The 14,693-nt window shown below is 48.9% G+C and overlaps 1 non-coding gene across 1 annotated transcript; it reads right to left on the bottom strand.

Moving 5' to 3' along the window:
- Positions 1–7,575: 7,575 nt before the first annotated feature.
- Positions 7,576–7,647, bottom strand: trnam-cau (transfer RNA methionine (anticodon CAU)). Its single transcript has one exon. It is a non-coding gene; the product is annotated as a tRNA-Met (tRNA).
- Between the last annotated feature and the right edge of the window lie 7,046 nt (positions 7,648–14,693).

Raw genomic sequence — 14,693 nt, 5'->3', positions numbered from 1 at the left:
GATTGGCGAATGGAAGAATCCCGTCATCCGCAGCCAGATTTATTCATTTCATCCTTACGAGACGTGGACGGCGCCGCTAAAACTAAATCAACCCGTTATTGCCTCTGAGGAGCCAATCACACAGTGAGCTCTCCCCCATCCCCAATTTCGAACAACATAAATGAATCCTTACTCAGATGAAACGAATTTTATTTGACGCTGCAAATTGTCTGCCGATACGGACAGAAGAACTCATTTTTCTGTTCAGTCTTTTCCCTGACAGACACTGCACCCTCTCTCGGTCCTTCTCATGAAACATGAACCAGTTTCCATCGCTGAATCCAACAATAAAGTAGAAATATTAGCAGATCCCGTCAAACTGCTGCTTTGGCTTCAGGTCTGATTCTTATTTTCTCAACTTCTTGCTCTCGTTTTACAGTGAACTTGGTAACGATTGTGATCCTGTCCCGAGGAAAGTGCGGTCTCTCCAAATGTATCACTCTCTACCTGGTGGGAATGGCAGCGGCCGATCTCCTGGTCGTTATCTCGGGCCCTCTGCTGAGGTGGACGTCTGTGATATATTTTCCGCGATCATTCCTGCTCATCAGTCCCGCGTGCTGTCTCATTAGGTGGCTGATTTTTGCAAGCACAGCGGTCGCTGTCTGGCTGACAATCGCGTTCACCTATGATGGATTTGTGGCCATTTTTTAATGAGAACCTGAAAACAAAATATTGCACCGAGAGAACAGCGGTTGTGTTTATAGATACAGTGAGAGCGCTGGCCTGTTTACAGACTGTCCCCTGGTACTTTATATACAAGCCTGGAGGAATAGTTGATAATGTTTACTGGCGTTGTGTCGTTAAACCAAGCTACTACACATCTTCTGCAGGGGCGGCATTGCAGATGTTTCACCGCATTTTAACCCCTTGTGTCCCGTTCATTCTGATTTTGCTGCTCAATGTTCTAACGGTGATGAACCGAAGGAAATCGATGGTTTTACTCTTCAGCATAAACGGCAGTTTCATGCTGTTGTGGGTAACACAGGTGGTATTTTATATCTACCGACGAATTTCAAGAATTTATAATTATTCTGTCTCGGATCCCCGTTTTCTCACGAGCGCACATCAGGATTGTTACAGCTTCTTAGCTCCCGCACCAACACGTGTATTTACGCCGTTACTCAGAGCAAATTCCGAGAAGAGCTGAAGAACGCGGTGAAATACCCGCTGAATCAGAAAACGAAAAGCATTAAATCATAGGCATGCATGGTGTCGAACAGTATTTACCTGCACTCTCCCTGCCCTACATCTCCCACCCTCGAGAAAAAGAAGAAATCATGTCATGAACAGAGCCCTGAAACAGCCGTTTTCAGCTGATCCCGACGGCAGCCCTGGCCTCACCTTCCCAGGGATACACCCTTTGCGCCATCTGTGCCCCTCCCTCCCTGGTCCTGCAGCTTGACATCAGCTGGTTAGCTCTACTCACGGATTTGAAAGTATTCCACCTGAGGCGTTAAACCCGTTCCTTTTTCCGCAGACGTTGTCTGATCTGTTGATTTTTTTTTAATCTTGCCTCGCATCTCCCCGGCCCTCGTCTCTTTCCCCTCGCTCTGTCTGTCCTTACGTCTGTCTCTCTTTCCCTTTGTTTCTCTTTTTCTGCCCCTCCCTCCTCACTGTCTCTCTTTGTATGTCTGTTTCTCCTTCAGTAACTCTCTCCCTGTCTCACTGTCTCTCTCTTTGTCTGTCTCTTTGTCTCTCTCTCTCTCTGTCTCTCTCTGTCTCCGTCTCTGTCTGTCCGTCCCTCTCTCCTCCCTCTCTCTCCCCTCTGTCCCCCCTCTCCTCCTCTCTCCATAACTGCCCTATCTCTTCTCTTCATCGCACTCATTCCCAGTCTGTGCAAGTTCATTATCACTCCAGGTTTACATCCCTGTCGCCGAGATGTGCAGTCTGAGCCGAATGGTCACCCCTTGCTGAGCTGTAAAACAAAAACAAAAACAGAAAATGAAGGACATACTGAGCACGCGTGGGAAGAGGAACAGAGTTAACGTTTCAGGCTGAACACCCTCCGTCAGAACTGAAAGGGAGAAGAAGAAGCTTGTAAACTGCAGGGAGGGTTTTTTTTTGCCCTGAAACGGTAACTCCTTTCTCTTCCCACAGACGCCTCCTGATCTGTGCAGTATTTCGGCATTTCTTGTGTCTGTTTTATATTACCTCACATAATTTTACTTTATTTTAACTTACTTTCACATGTAAACATCGATCATCGGCTCTGGACTCGAACCTGTGAGGAGCAACGATATCACATCTCGTTCACTGAAATCCGAAGAGTATCGGCCCACGTCGCTTAAAGTCTCCTCACAGGACAAACCCGTGCGGAGCAACAGGAGTTTGATAATAATTGTAATGGCGGCTTTGGAAACATGATCAATCAACAAGAGGTGAAAGCTCACCGAAGGAGGCGCGAACTTGGAGTTCAGTATCCAATCAAATCATCCGTGATCTTATTGAATGTCGAGGCAGCCTCGAAGCGCCGAGTAACCTAACACTCTCCACTGATTCATATGTTTGTATGTTCCAGGGTCGTATGTCCCACCAGGGCCCGGCATCAATTCCTTCTTTCAATAAAGCCCAACATGCCGTTTGCCTTCTTATTTGCTCACCGACCATGCATGTTAATGTTCAGTGTTTCTTGTACAAGGACACCCAGGTTCCTCAGAACACCAGCGTCTTTCGATCGCTCACCAACTGCTAAAATACTTCTTCTTCAGAGCACCTTACTATTTTCTTCTCAGTAGCGTGTACTTCACCCAGTCAACTGCGCTGCTCAGATATTTTTTAAACCTATTGCTGTCAATCAATGTCGATGTTTTGTCCTCAGCGAGACAGAGACGGGAGGAGGTTTACTTTTAAAGCCGTTCACTCGCGTCGGGAATACAGCTCAGCGGGAGAGGGCATGCTTCGCATGCATGATGTCACGGTTTCCATCCCCGGCATCTTCACGCTGGTGACCGTCATTTTGAACAGTGAGCGGACATTCCCGACTAAATGAGGCCAGACTTTGAAAAGTCGCATCGAACTACAAAATCCAAGCCCGATATTACCTGGAGTCCCCTTGAGATGTGAAAGTGACAGCTGGAAATCATAAAGTCCTACAAACACAGAAACAGACCCTTCGGCCTAACTAGTCCATACCGATCAAGATTCCGATCTAATCTAATACCATTTGCCTGAGTTTGTCCCATATCCCTCAAAGACTTTCCTACGCTTGTACAATGCAAGTTTCTTTTAATTGTGGATAATGTACCTGTACTTGCCCTGGCAGCTCATTCGATATACAGACCACCGTATGTCTGGAAACGGTTCCTATTAAATCTCTCACCTCTCACTTTAAACTTATGCCCTCTGCTGCTTGATTCCTCAACCCTGAGAAAAAGACTGTGCATTCACCTTGTATCCCTCATAATTTGATACACATCGAGAACATCACCCATCATTAGCGTGCGCTCCAATGAAAAAGTCCCAATCTGCTCAACCTCTTTTCACAACTCATTCTCTCGAGTCCTAGCAACATCCTTGTCAATCTCCTCTCCTGGTCTTTCCTGCTCAATGGTAATGACAGGGCAGCAAAGTTACAATATAACATCCAAACTTCTGTGCTCAACGCCCTGACCAATGAAGGCGAGTTCGCTGGTCGCAAAATGTTCCACTACTGACAGCCAGCAGAAGGTCAAGATTTTATCTCTCTCTATATATTGCCGGAGCTGATGCCGCGTTTCGTCAAAGGCTGCATTCTTTTCAACTGCAGACACGCTCTGAGTTATACTGGAGGAAGTCATGTTGGACACAGTGAATAATTGTTGGTGTCCTTCCAAACATCTTTGGACTCTGGAACAGTTCGCTCTTGTACAGGTCGCTTCTGTCTCATAGAGATCCCAGTAGTCCAAAAATCTGAATCCTTCCCCTTACATGAAATCTTCAGCCGAGAATTTGTCTGCCATATCGCGCTGTTCTTACCTGTGGCACGACGGGTGATACAGATATTACTACCCTTAAAGTCCTCCTTTTTATCCTGTTTCCTAACTCCCGTTATTCACTCTGCAGGACCTTATCCCTTTTTCTGCCTGTGTCATTTATCCCAACGTGTGCAATAACTTCTGGCTGCTCACCCTCCCTCTTCAGAATGTTGTGCAACCGCTCAGAGACATCGTCGACCCTGGCAACAGGGAGGCATCACACCATCCTAGAGTACGTTTTGAGGCCACAGGATCTCCTATCTGCCCCCGAACTATCTGGTCTAATATCACTATTGTAGTTGTGCTTTCACCCTTCCTTGCTGCGCTTCAGAGCCTGTCACGGTGCAACAGTGGGTCAACACTCTCTGGAGTTCAGTGAATGTGAGGTGATCTCATTGAGACTGACGCTCTCTGGACCCACGGGTTCGTGTCAGAAGCCGATGGATGATTTTTAAAAATGTTAGGAAGTGAACATTTTAAAATAACTCATATTTCACAAACATAGGGCAGCCACAGGAAATGCTGAAATATTGAGCAGATGAGGCCACATCTGTGGGAAGAGAAAGGAGTTAACGTTTCAGGTCAAAATCCATTCCTGACACTTGCAGGCATCTTCTTTTCCCTTTCCAGTTATGACGAAGGGTGTTTGACCTGAAACTATGTTCCTCTTCCCACAGGGTCACAGTATTTACTGCACAGTTTCTTTTTGTTTTGCAGCTCAGCAATGAGACCATTCGGCTCATCGCGTCCATGTCGTCCACAGATAATCAGTCGACATTCAGAAGCAACCAGGACACTGCGCAGGAAAGAATTTCCAAAGTAGAACTGAACATGTAGTCGGTAGGATAATTGGTTCTTTAAAATGCTCCTCGTGTGCAAGTGAGTGGAGGAGTTGATGAGAATAAGATGGGATCAGTGTAAACCGGTGATTGACGTGTGGACCCAGTGTGTCGAATGGCCAGTTTCTGTGCTCCATGACTCCGTGACCATGACCCTGTCGCACAAGAGCTTAGATTGCAGTGAGGAAGGGCAGCGATTTTTGAAGCTATTGGCAGCACTGGGATATTTCAGCTTTGGAGGAGAAATAAACACAGAGATGCGGAGGTAATTGTTCTTGTCTCTGGAACAGAGGAAGCTTCAGGGAGAGGTAACAACTTTTTACAGCCATTTATAAAACATTTATATTTTGCAAACGGAAGTTAATTCGTTGGGAGAAAGAGAAGGCATCGGGAATTACAGAGAGAGAGAGAGAGGCGGGGGAGAAAGTAAGAGAGACAGATAAAAGAAAAAAAGACGGTGAAGAAAAGAAGCGGTTCATGACGGGAGTAGGAGAGGGCAGAGAGAGCGCCGAACTGTTGCAGAAAGAGAAACGGGGTTAACGTTCCAGGTCGAAAATGCCTTGTCAGAACCGGGGAACAGGGGTAAATGTTGATATCAAGCTGAAAGGCCAGTGGGGAAGGGAGTTGTGGGAAAAATGGGGGATCTCTAGGTTGATGAGACCGGGCTGCGGACAGGATCAGCTGTCACTGTTTTTTCAGAACTCCGTTCATAACACGATTTCCACTTACCACAAGTGGGGGATGTACGGTAGGGGGAGCAGGTCGGCAGATTGAATTGTAATGTTTCATGCCATTTATTTCCAACGTTCAATGATTTTCACAATCCGATTCAGTGGGTATTTCATCGCCTTCTTCAGTTCGTGTCAGAATTTGCTCTGAGTTACGGCGTATATACACGTGTTGCTGCAGGTGCTGAGAACCTGTAGCATTCCCGATGTGGATTATGTGATATAACGGGGATCAGTGGAAGAATAATTGCAAATCTTTGAAATTCGCTGACAGATATAAAACCCCACATGTGTTATCTCCAACAGATTGAAACTGCCGGTTATACTGAGGGTAAAACGATGGATTTCCTTCGGTTCTCCTTCTTCGTGTCCTTGACATCCTCTCTTTTGCTGCGGCCCCAGTGCCCCCGCGGAATCTACTGATCGCTAAAATCCGTCTGACCGCCGGAATATTGTGCAGCAAAATCAGAAGGAACGGGACACAAGGGGTTAAAATGCGGCTTAACAACTCAAATACCGCCCAAGCGGGAGGATGTACTGAAGCTCAATTTAAGAACATCACCATTTTTTTTCTTCAGACTCGTATGTAAATTTCCTTGTGACAGTCTCTGAACAGCCCAGCGCACTCACCGTCCCTATAACCACAGCCGCCGTTCTCTCGGTGCAATATTTTGTTTTCAGCTTCTCACAAATGGCTACAAGTTGATTCAAGGTGAAAGCGACTGTCATACAGACAGAGACCCCAGTTCTTGAAAGCACCAGCCACAGAACGAGACTGCAATGGGATTGATTCAGAGGAATGACCATGGAAAATAAATCACAACAGTCCACCTCATCAGGGTATCCGAGATAACGACCAGGAGATCGGCCGCTGCCATTCCCACCAGGTCGCGAGTGATGCATTTCGACAGACCGCACTTTCCTCGAGACGGTATCGCAATCGCCACCAGGTTAACTGGAAGAAAGAGAAAAGCAAGCAAAGAAATGACTGACCAGACCTGAAAAATTGCAGGAGTTCGACAGGTCCCGGTGACAATTCCACTTTGTTGCTGCATCGAGCGGTTGAAACTCGTTCCTGTCTACTACGACGGATCCGGAGAGGGCGCAGAGCCGGTATGGACACAGAACGACATTACGGCATCTTGTGAAATGTGTCAGATCTGGATTAGGATTCCTAAATGCTGACTTAAATTTGCAGCAGCAGGGAATCTCCAGCTGGATAGCTGCCTCCGTAGAGGCAGTAAGGGATAGGTTGTGTCAGCCCTTAATGTACCGGTGGAAATTAGCCAACCTTCTATTGTAAAACCAACAAAATGGCAAATGATAAGTTGTGAAACGCAAACAGAAGATGCTGTGATCATTCAGCCTGGCAAGTAGTGCGTCTCGAACGAGAAACCAGTGAACGCTTCGGGTCACGGGTCTTTCCCCGAATTCAAGGATTAAAATTGCACGTTGCAAATACCGCTAAATACGTGAGATTTCTTTGAATGAAGAGCAAGGTGAAGGAGCGTCTCAGGGTCAGGTGCAAGAGAAGAAAGCGGGAGAGCTGCGGAATGTGGACAGTTGGGGAGCGGGAGGAAGAATTGAAGATAAAAGGCAGCCTTGGAGAGAGAGTAGGAGAGAGGGACAGACCTATGGACTGCGGAGAGACAGAGAGACGGACAGACAAGCAAGGAGAGAGAGACAGACAGAGAGGGAGAAGATGGAAATGATCTTATATCTACCCCATAATTTTGCATAGCGTTCGGCCTCCTTCTCTGAGAATTATTAACTCGGTCGATTCAGTTTCTCCGTATAACTGAGGCAATCTCCCGGTGAATGTTCCCGCAATCACTGAATTGCCCTGTGACTCCCTGCGCTCTACGGGAACATCCCCATTTTTATTCCTGATCGGTCCCCCTGCCTTAACCCATCTTAACACTGTGTGTGTGATTGTGTAATCCAGTGACGTTTGGATCCCCAAACCCCGCCCCCGATGTAAAATAGCGCGATTGTAGAATTCAAGACGAAGACATATAGCAGAGGATGGGTTCGATCCATCGACCTCTGGGTTATGGGCCCAGCACGCTCCCGCTGCGCCACTCTGCTGCCGGGTAAACACAGTGATCTGTTGCTCTGTTGTGAATGTTGCTCATTCCCTGCGTTCTTTTCATTTGTCATTCTCTCCCCCTACATCATATCCATTTCCATTGCTGACTTCTCTTTCTTACCTGACTGACTCCCTTCTTTCTCTCTCACATATTTCTCATTCTCCCTGATTGTTTCTTACTTGCTGAAACAACCGGTTATTATCACTGTGCGGACTATGGTCTCGACCCAGTCGGATACCTCGTTCCCGACATATCAGCAGTGAGTGATACATTATTTATTTCTGCTATGCTGTTGTTTGTGGTAACGGAGACCCTCCAAGGCCAAGTGAGCGTCTTTCTTGCAGTCGACTGTCGATGAAACTGACCGGTGGCAGTGCTGTGTGCAAGTAGCCGTGAGACTGAGGTATAAAGTGTGTGTGAAATATCAGTTCTCTGCGGCTCGGGATTTCACAGCGGCTCTGAGAGATCCTAATCACTGCTCAAAATTCACTGTCAGTAACGTGACCTCATACATGCGAAGCATGCGCTCTCCCACTGCGCAAAATACAGTCTGATTAATTCCAAGGACAATGATTTATGAAACTCGTATAGTCAAGTAAAAAGGAAGCTGAACATCGGGGCTCCCGGACGTGAGCTCCCGCAGAGAGGGCTCCCACTGAGCCCAGTGAGGCAGCAGCAGGGAGCAACCGCCTCAAGACAGCGCAGTGTTACCCAGCTGACAATGACACGCACAACAAAAGCTGTCGGATCGCCAGCGTCCCTGGGATGGGGGTGGGTTGCTGCGGGGCTCGAACCACCAACCTCTCGGTTAACACCGAATGCGCTGACCGATTGCGCCACAGAGACACCCTGAAGGAAGCGGGAATTAACGGTCCATTTCCGGTTGGGAGGCGGTGACCAGGGATCACTGCTGGGACCCGACTTTCAAAATCTGCGTCAAAGAGTTGAATCAGGGTGTCACGGACAATATAAAACAGAAAGAAAAAGAACAGTGGAAAACCTCGGCGAGTCGGGCATCATCTGTGGAGGGAGAAACACGGGTAAACGTTCAGATCGGAAAGTGAAGGATCTTCAACATAAAACGTTCCCTTTGTTTCTCTTCTCACAGATGCTGCCTGTTCAGCATTTGCTGTTCTTGCTTCAGATTTACAGCAGCTGCAGTTTGTTTGAATTCCACGGACAATATATCCAGTTTGCTGATGACACTAACTGGGTGTGAGTGCGGGTTGTGAAGAGGATGCGGAGAGGCTCCGGGGGATACTGATAGGCGAAGGGAATGGGTGAAGACACGGCGGGTGGGATGTTCTGTGGAAAATGGTGACGTGCTGATCAGAAAATGGATTTCATTGAATGGTGAGTGATTGAACGGTGCTGTTCTTCTGAGGAACCCGGGCGTCCTTGTCCACAACACACTGTACATTAACATGCAGGGTTGGTCTGCATGTGGGAAGGCAAACGGTATGTTGATCTTTATTGTAGAGGGTTTGGGTCTAGGAGCAACCAAGTATCATTGGAATGATTCGGTGTTCTGGTGAGACGGCACCTGGAATATACAGGGAACGTGATGAATTATGAACGAAGGTTGGACGGTGAAGTACCAGGGGACACTCTCTAAACTGCCCAGCACACTCACTGTCCCGATAACCACAGCCGCCGTTCTCTTGGTGCAATACTTCGTCTTCAGCTTCTCAGAACAGATGGCCACAAATCGATCGAAGGTGAAAGAGCCTGTCAGCCAGACAGAGACTTTGGTACAGAGACTACACACGGGAGTGATGCGGAGAACTGATCGCCGGAAATAAATCAGAGCAGTACACCTCAGTAGGGGGTACGAGATAACGACCAGTAGATCGGCCGCCGACATTCCCAACAGGTAGCGAGTGATACATTTGGAGATACCACACTTTCCCCGGGACAGGATCACAATCGCCACCAAGTTCACTGGAAGAGAGGGAAAGGGAAATAGAGGAATTACTGATCGGTGCCGTGGTCAAAGGAGCAGTTTGTCGGACCAGCTGACAATTCAATCTTGTTGCTGTATCTTGCGGTGTTTCCTGATTTTTTACTGTTGACGGAAGTTTCAGGTAGCAGGGCAATATCATCTGTGTATGTGTTTCGTCAGAAGCAATAGGGGATGGATCAACTTTTCCCTCGGCGTCCGCGCCTCGTGTTGAATGGAACGGATAAACGCGGCCGCTAGATGGCGGCAGTGTTCCATTGACCAATCGCCAACATTCCCGGCGCTCCCTGTCAGCGACAGATCAACAGAAGGAAGGAACAAATCAGGACATTCCGGAGACTCTCAGCCCGGCAAATGTCATCTGTGGAAAGAGAAGCCAGTTACTGTGTCGGAACAGAGACCCTTGTGCAGAACTGTTCTGTGAGAGGCTCCGACTTGAACAGATATCTGATTTCTCTTTCCACACACGCTGCTCTCCGGGCTGAGGGCTTCCAGCATGTTCTGCTTTAGCTTCACAGTCCATCATCTGCCATCGTTTTGGTTTTAAAGCAGCAACACGAACGATTCCAACAGATATGGTACGGCCTGACACAATCTCACGACCAGACATGCCGTTTCCCACTGAATGCATCACAGGGAGGCAGAGGAGGGGTCTCAGTGGGAAGCAAGTTCGATACGGTTGTCAGACGTCTGAGGCGCTGTCAGATAGCGGTATAATGCAACCATAGTTTGCAACATTGATAATAATTAAGCGCAATATCATCCCTGGTGTCGATAATTTCACTGAATTATCCATAAACTATTTCATACTCTGTCATCGCATTTTCATTTTTAACAGAAAATTTACAACGGCTTGTTATTCAACACGGAACGTTTCACGACTATTACAACCTGTTGAGGATTTGATTCCTGTCCCTAACTCAGACACCCGCTTCAAGAAAGTTCTGATCTACCAGCTGCTCTACCCGCTCACTTCCGCCAGCAGTTTGTTTTTTTTTCCCTCTAGATCCCAGAATCTACAGTCTCTTGTTTGAAATGCAGGGTCTGGACAGGTGGTTGTGGAAACCATTCGTAGCATTGGAATTTGACATCAATTTCCACCTACGGCAGCTTAGACAGCCGCTTACTGGGAATCCCAACGGATGAAAGAACAGTATAATAAATGTCTTCTATCCGCAAGATGACTGGATATCCCATTTCAGCGGGAAGCTGTGACTTAAGATGCCTGGGAATCCCCTGCTAGGACAGATAATATGAGCTGACCTTCTCCAATGGGGTCTGATTTATACAGAGGATCAGTCTCCAGTGACACGGTTACACCCAAACCATTGTTTTTTTTCACAGTCACTTGAACGAACACATTGCAACAACACCAATGTCGCTATAGCAAATAATGGGGCGATTTAACAGACACACTTCACAGTCCTCGGCATTACCTCAACATTGTCCCTGTGGAAATACGACCGGTATCTTTACTAACACAAGATTGATCTTTGTCAGGAGAGGCTCCGTTCATATTTTTCATACAGTTGCAGGACAACTTATTCATCTAGGAATGCATCAGGTTTCTCCCCAGTGAGCAGCGAGTCCAGCGACACGTACTTTTCTTTTTCAATCTTTTTATTAGTTTTCAAATTAATACAGTTAAATATATAAAGTCACTGTTTCTACATGTAATACAAAGCGGTCAGGAGATAAATCATGCTATAGGTCATTATGAAGAACAATAAAATATAAAAATATCTGTAGATCCAACGATCTCTTAGTAAATGGATATAATATTAAAGAAAGGAAGGAAAAGGATTTGTTCTATATATAAAAGAAAAGAGAAAAAATCCCCTAATAAATAAGAAAAAAATATAAACAATATATCAATCTAAACTCAACCAAACAGCTGAATTTTTCAAATCCTTTTCCGATATTCTTGTTCCCTGGATAGCGAATTTTTTTAAAGGTGCCCTATCAGTAGGTAAACTATCACAATCTTTCTATGAAGCAACTATTTCTTTAATTCTTAAGAAGAATAAAGATCCCACTGATTGTGCTTCTTTTAGACATACTGTGGCGACTCACCGTCAAGTCGGGCGAACCGGCTCGGCAGTCAGGTCGCGCGGTGTCGGAGCGACGAGGCCCAAGATGGCAGGGAGCCTCGTCTTTCCGAGCGACGGGAAAGTCCTGATGACGTAGGACTTACGCCATTGCCGGTTTTTTGGGCGGGAGGTTTCTCCCTTAAAGGGCCGCGCAAGGCGGGAAAATAAACCAGTACTGTTTGGCAATCCTCCGAGTGAGTCTTGTTTTATTCCGCGGTAGCAACCGCTACATTGGTGACCCCGACGGTCCAAACGGCTTTTGGACCCGCGAAATGGACGACAGCGCAGCAGCCAACGCAGTGTCCGTCAAGCTGCCCACCTTTTGGACACTTCGGCCCAGCGTCTGATTTGACCAGGCCGAAGCGCAATTCCACCTTCGGCAGATCACCTCCGACTCCACGAAGTACTACCATGTGGTTAGCTCTCTGGACCAGGAAACAGCCGCCCAGGTTGGAGACTTCATCCAGTCGCCTCCGGAGGAAGATAAGTACCCGGCTTTCAAAGACCCTTTGATCCGGACCTTCGGCCTCTCCCGTCGTGAGCGCGCCGCCCGCCTGCTTCATCTGGATGGCCTGGGGGACAGATCCCCATCCAGCCTAATGAATGAGATGATGGCATTGGCCGAGGGACACAAGCCATGCCTGATGTTCGAACAGGCCTTCCTCGAACAGCTCCCCGATGACATCCACTTCTTGTTAGCTGACGCCGACTTCAGCAACCCCCGTGAGGTGGCCGCTCGGGCAGATGTCCTGTGGAGGGCCAAGCGCGAGAGCGGTTCGTCCGTCAGTCAAATCACCAGGCCGAGAGCCCAACGCCCGCCTCGCCCGGCCCCAGCAACCGAGCAGCCACGCCCCAGGAACGCAGACGACGACACGGGTGACCAGCTGTGCTTCTACTATCAGAGGTGGGGTGCGGAGGCCCGTCGATGCCGCCCACCCTGCAAGTTTCAGGGGAACGCCAGGGCCAGCCGCCGCTGATGGCTACGGCGGCTGGCCGCCGACAGAGCCTCCTCTTCGTTCAGGACAAGAAATCTGCACGGCGTTTCCTCGTTGATACTGGAGCGGAGGTCAGTATGTTGCCCCCGACAGGCCGCGACACTCGTGACAGGCCACCAGGTCCTCTACTCAATGCTGCCAACGGTACAACGATACGGTCTTTCGGCACCCGTACCCTTCAATTACACTTTGGCGGCAGCCGTTTTACCTGGACCTTTACCCTTGCGACCGTCGCCCGACCACTCCTACGAGCAGATTTCCTTCGGGCCCACAACCTGTTAGTCGACCTGCGAAGGAAGCGGTTAGTCCACTCTAGCACTCTCCGGACCTATCCCCTGGGAGAAATCAGCCCACCAGCCCCGCGCCTGGACTCCATTTCCCTTTCTGGCGACGATTTCGCCAAGCTCCTAGCCGAATTCCCATCGATTTTGGCACCTTCGTTTACAAATTCTAGTTCCGCACATGGGGTACGACACCACATCATTACCACAGGGCCACCCCTTCATGCCCGAGCACGGCCATTACCTCCAGACAAGCTTCGCCTGGCAAAGGAAGAGTTCCGTCACATGGAGGAGCTGGGGATTGTTCGCAGGTCAGACAGCCCCTGGGCCTCCCCCCTGCACATGGTCCCCAAAGCCACCGGAGGGTGGAGGCCCTGCGGCGACTACCGCAGGCTGAATGACGCCACCACCCCGGACCGCTATCCCATCCCTCACATTCCGGACTTCGCAGCGAACTTACACGGGGCCCGCATCTTTTCCAAAATGGACCTCGTTAGGGGATACCACCTAATCCCGGTCCATCCGGATGACGTCCCCAAAACTGCGATTATCACCCCATTCGGCCTGTTGGAATTCCTTCGGATGCTGTTCGGCCTTAATAACGCCGCGCATACCTTCCAGCGGCTGATGGACGCGGTAGGCCGAGACCTGGACTTCGTGTTCATTTACTTGGACGACATACTGATCGCCAGCCGTAACCGCCAGGAACACCTTTCCCACCTCCGCCAGCTGTATTCCCGCCTCCGCGATTTCGGCCTCACGATTAACCCGTCCAAGTGCCAATTCGGACTTGACTCTATCGATTTCCTCGGCCACAAAATAACCAGCGACGGGGAAACAACCGTACGCGCTAAGGTGGATGCTATCCGCCATTTTGCCCGCCCCGACACAGTCAAAGGCCTACAGGAATTCCTTGGGATGGTCAACTTTTACCATCGTTTCATCCCTGCAGCAGCCCGTATCATGCGCCCTCTTTTCTCGCTGCTGGCTGTTAAGGGCAAGGATATCATCTGGACTGACGAGGCTGCGGCTGCTTTCGTTAAGGCCAAAGACGCCCTGGCAGACACCACGATGCTGGTACACCCCAGGACTGACGTCCCGACTGCCCTCACGGTAGACGCGTCCAACACTGCGGTGGGTGGGGTACTGAAACAGCTACTCGAAGGCCGCTGGCAACCCTTGGCATTTTTCAGCAAACACCTTAGACCGCCCGAACTGAAGTACAGAGCTTTTGATCGGGAACTTCTAGCGCTGTATCTGGCGGTCCGGCATTTCCGATACTTTCTAGAAGGCAGGCCTTTCACCGTTTTCACCGATCAAAAGCCTTTGTCCTTTGCCTTCTCCAAAGTCTCCGATTCCTGGTCAGCTCGTCAGCAGAGACAATTATCCTACATTTCCGAGTTCACAGCTGACATCCAACATGTCTCCGGAAAGGATAATGTTGTTGCTGATGCACTTTGCAGACCAACCATCCACAACCTATCCTTGGGTGTCGACTGCACGGCCCTGGCTGATTCACAGCAAGCCGACAACGAACTGCCCAGCTACAGAACTGCAGTCTCGCGTCTGCAGCTCCGAGATTTCTTGGTTGGTCCAGGTCAGCGGACCCTACTTTGCGACGTTGCGACTGGTCAGCCCCGCCCTATAGTCCCTGCAGCCTGGCGGAGACGCGTTTTTGACTCGGTACATGGGTTGGCGCACCCGTCCATCAGATCTAC

Source organism: Pristis pectinata, chromosome 39, assembly GCF_009764475.1.
Source record: "Pristis pectinata isolate sPriPec2 chromosome 39, sPriPec2.1.pri, whole genome shotgun sequence".
NCBI classification, from domain to species: Eukaryota; Metazoa; Chordata; class Chondrichthyes; order Rhinopristiformes; family Pristidae; genus Pristis; species Pristis pectinata.
The sequence above is the reverse complement of the archived record's forward strand: the minus strand, read 5'-3'. Positions and strand labels throughout refer to the sequence as shown.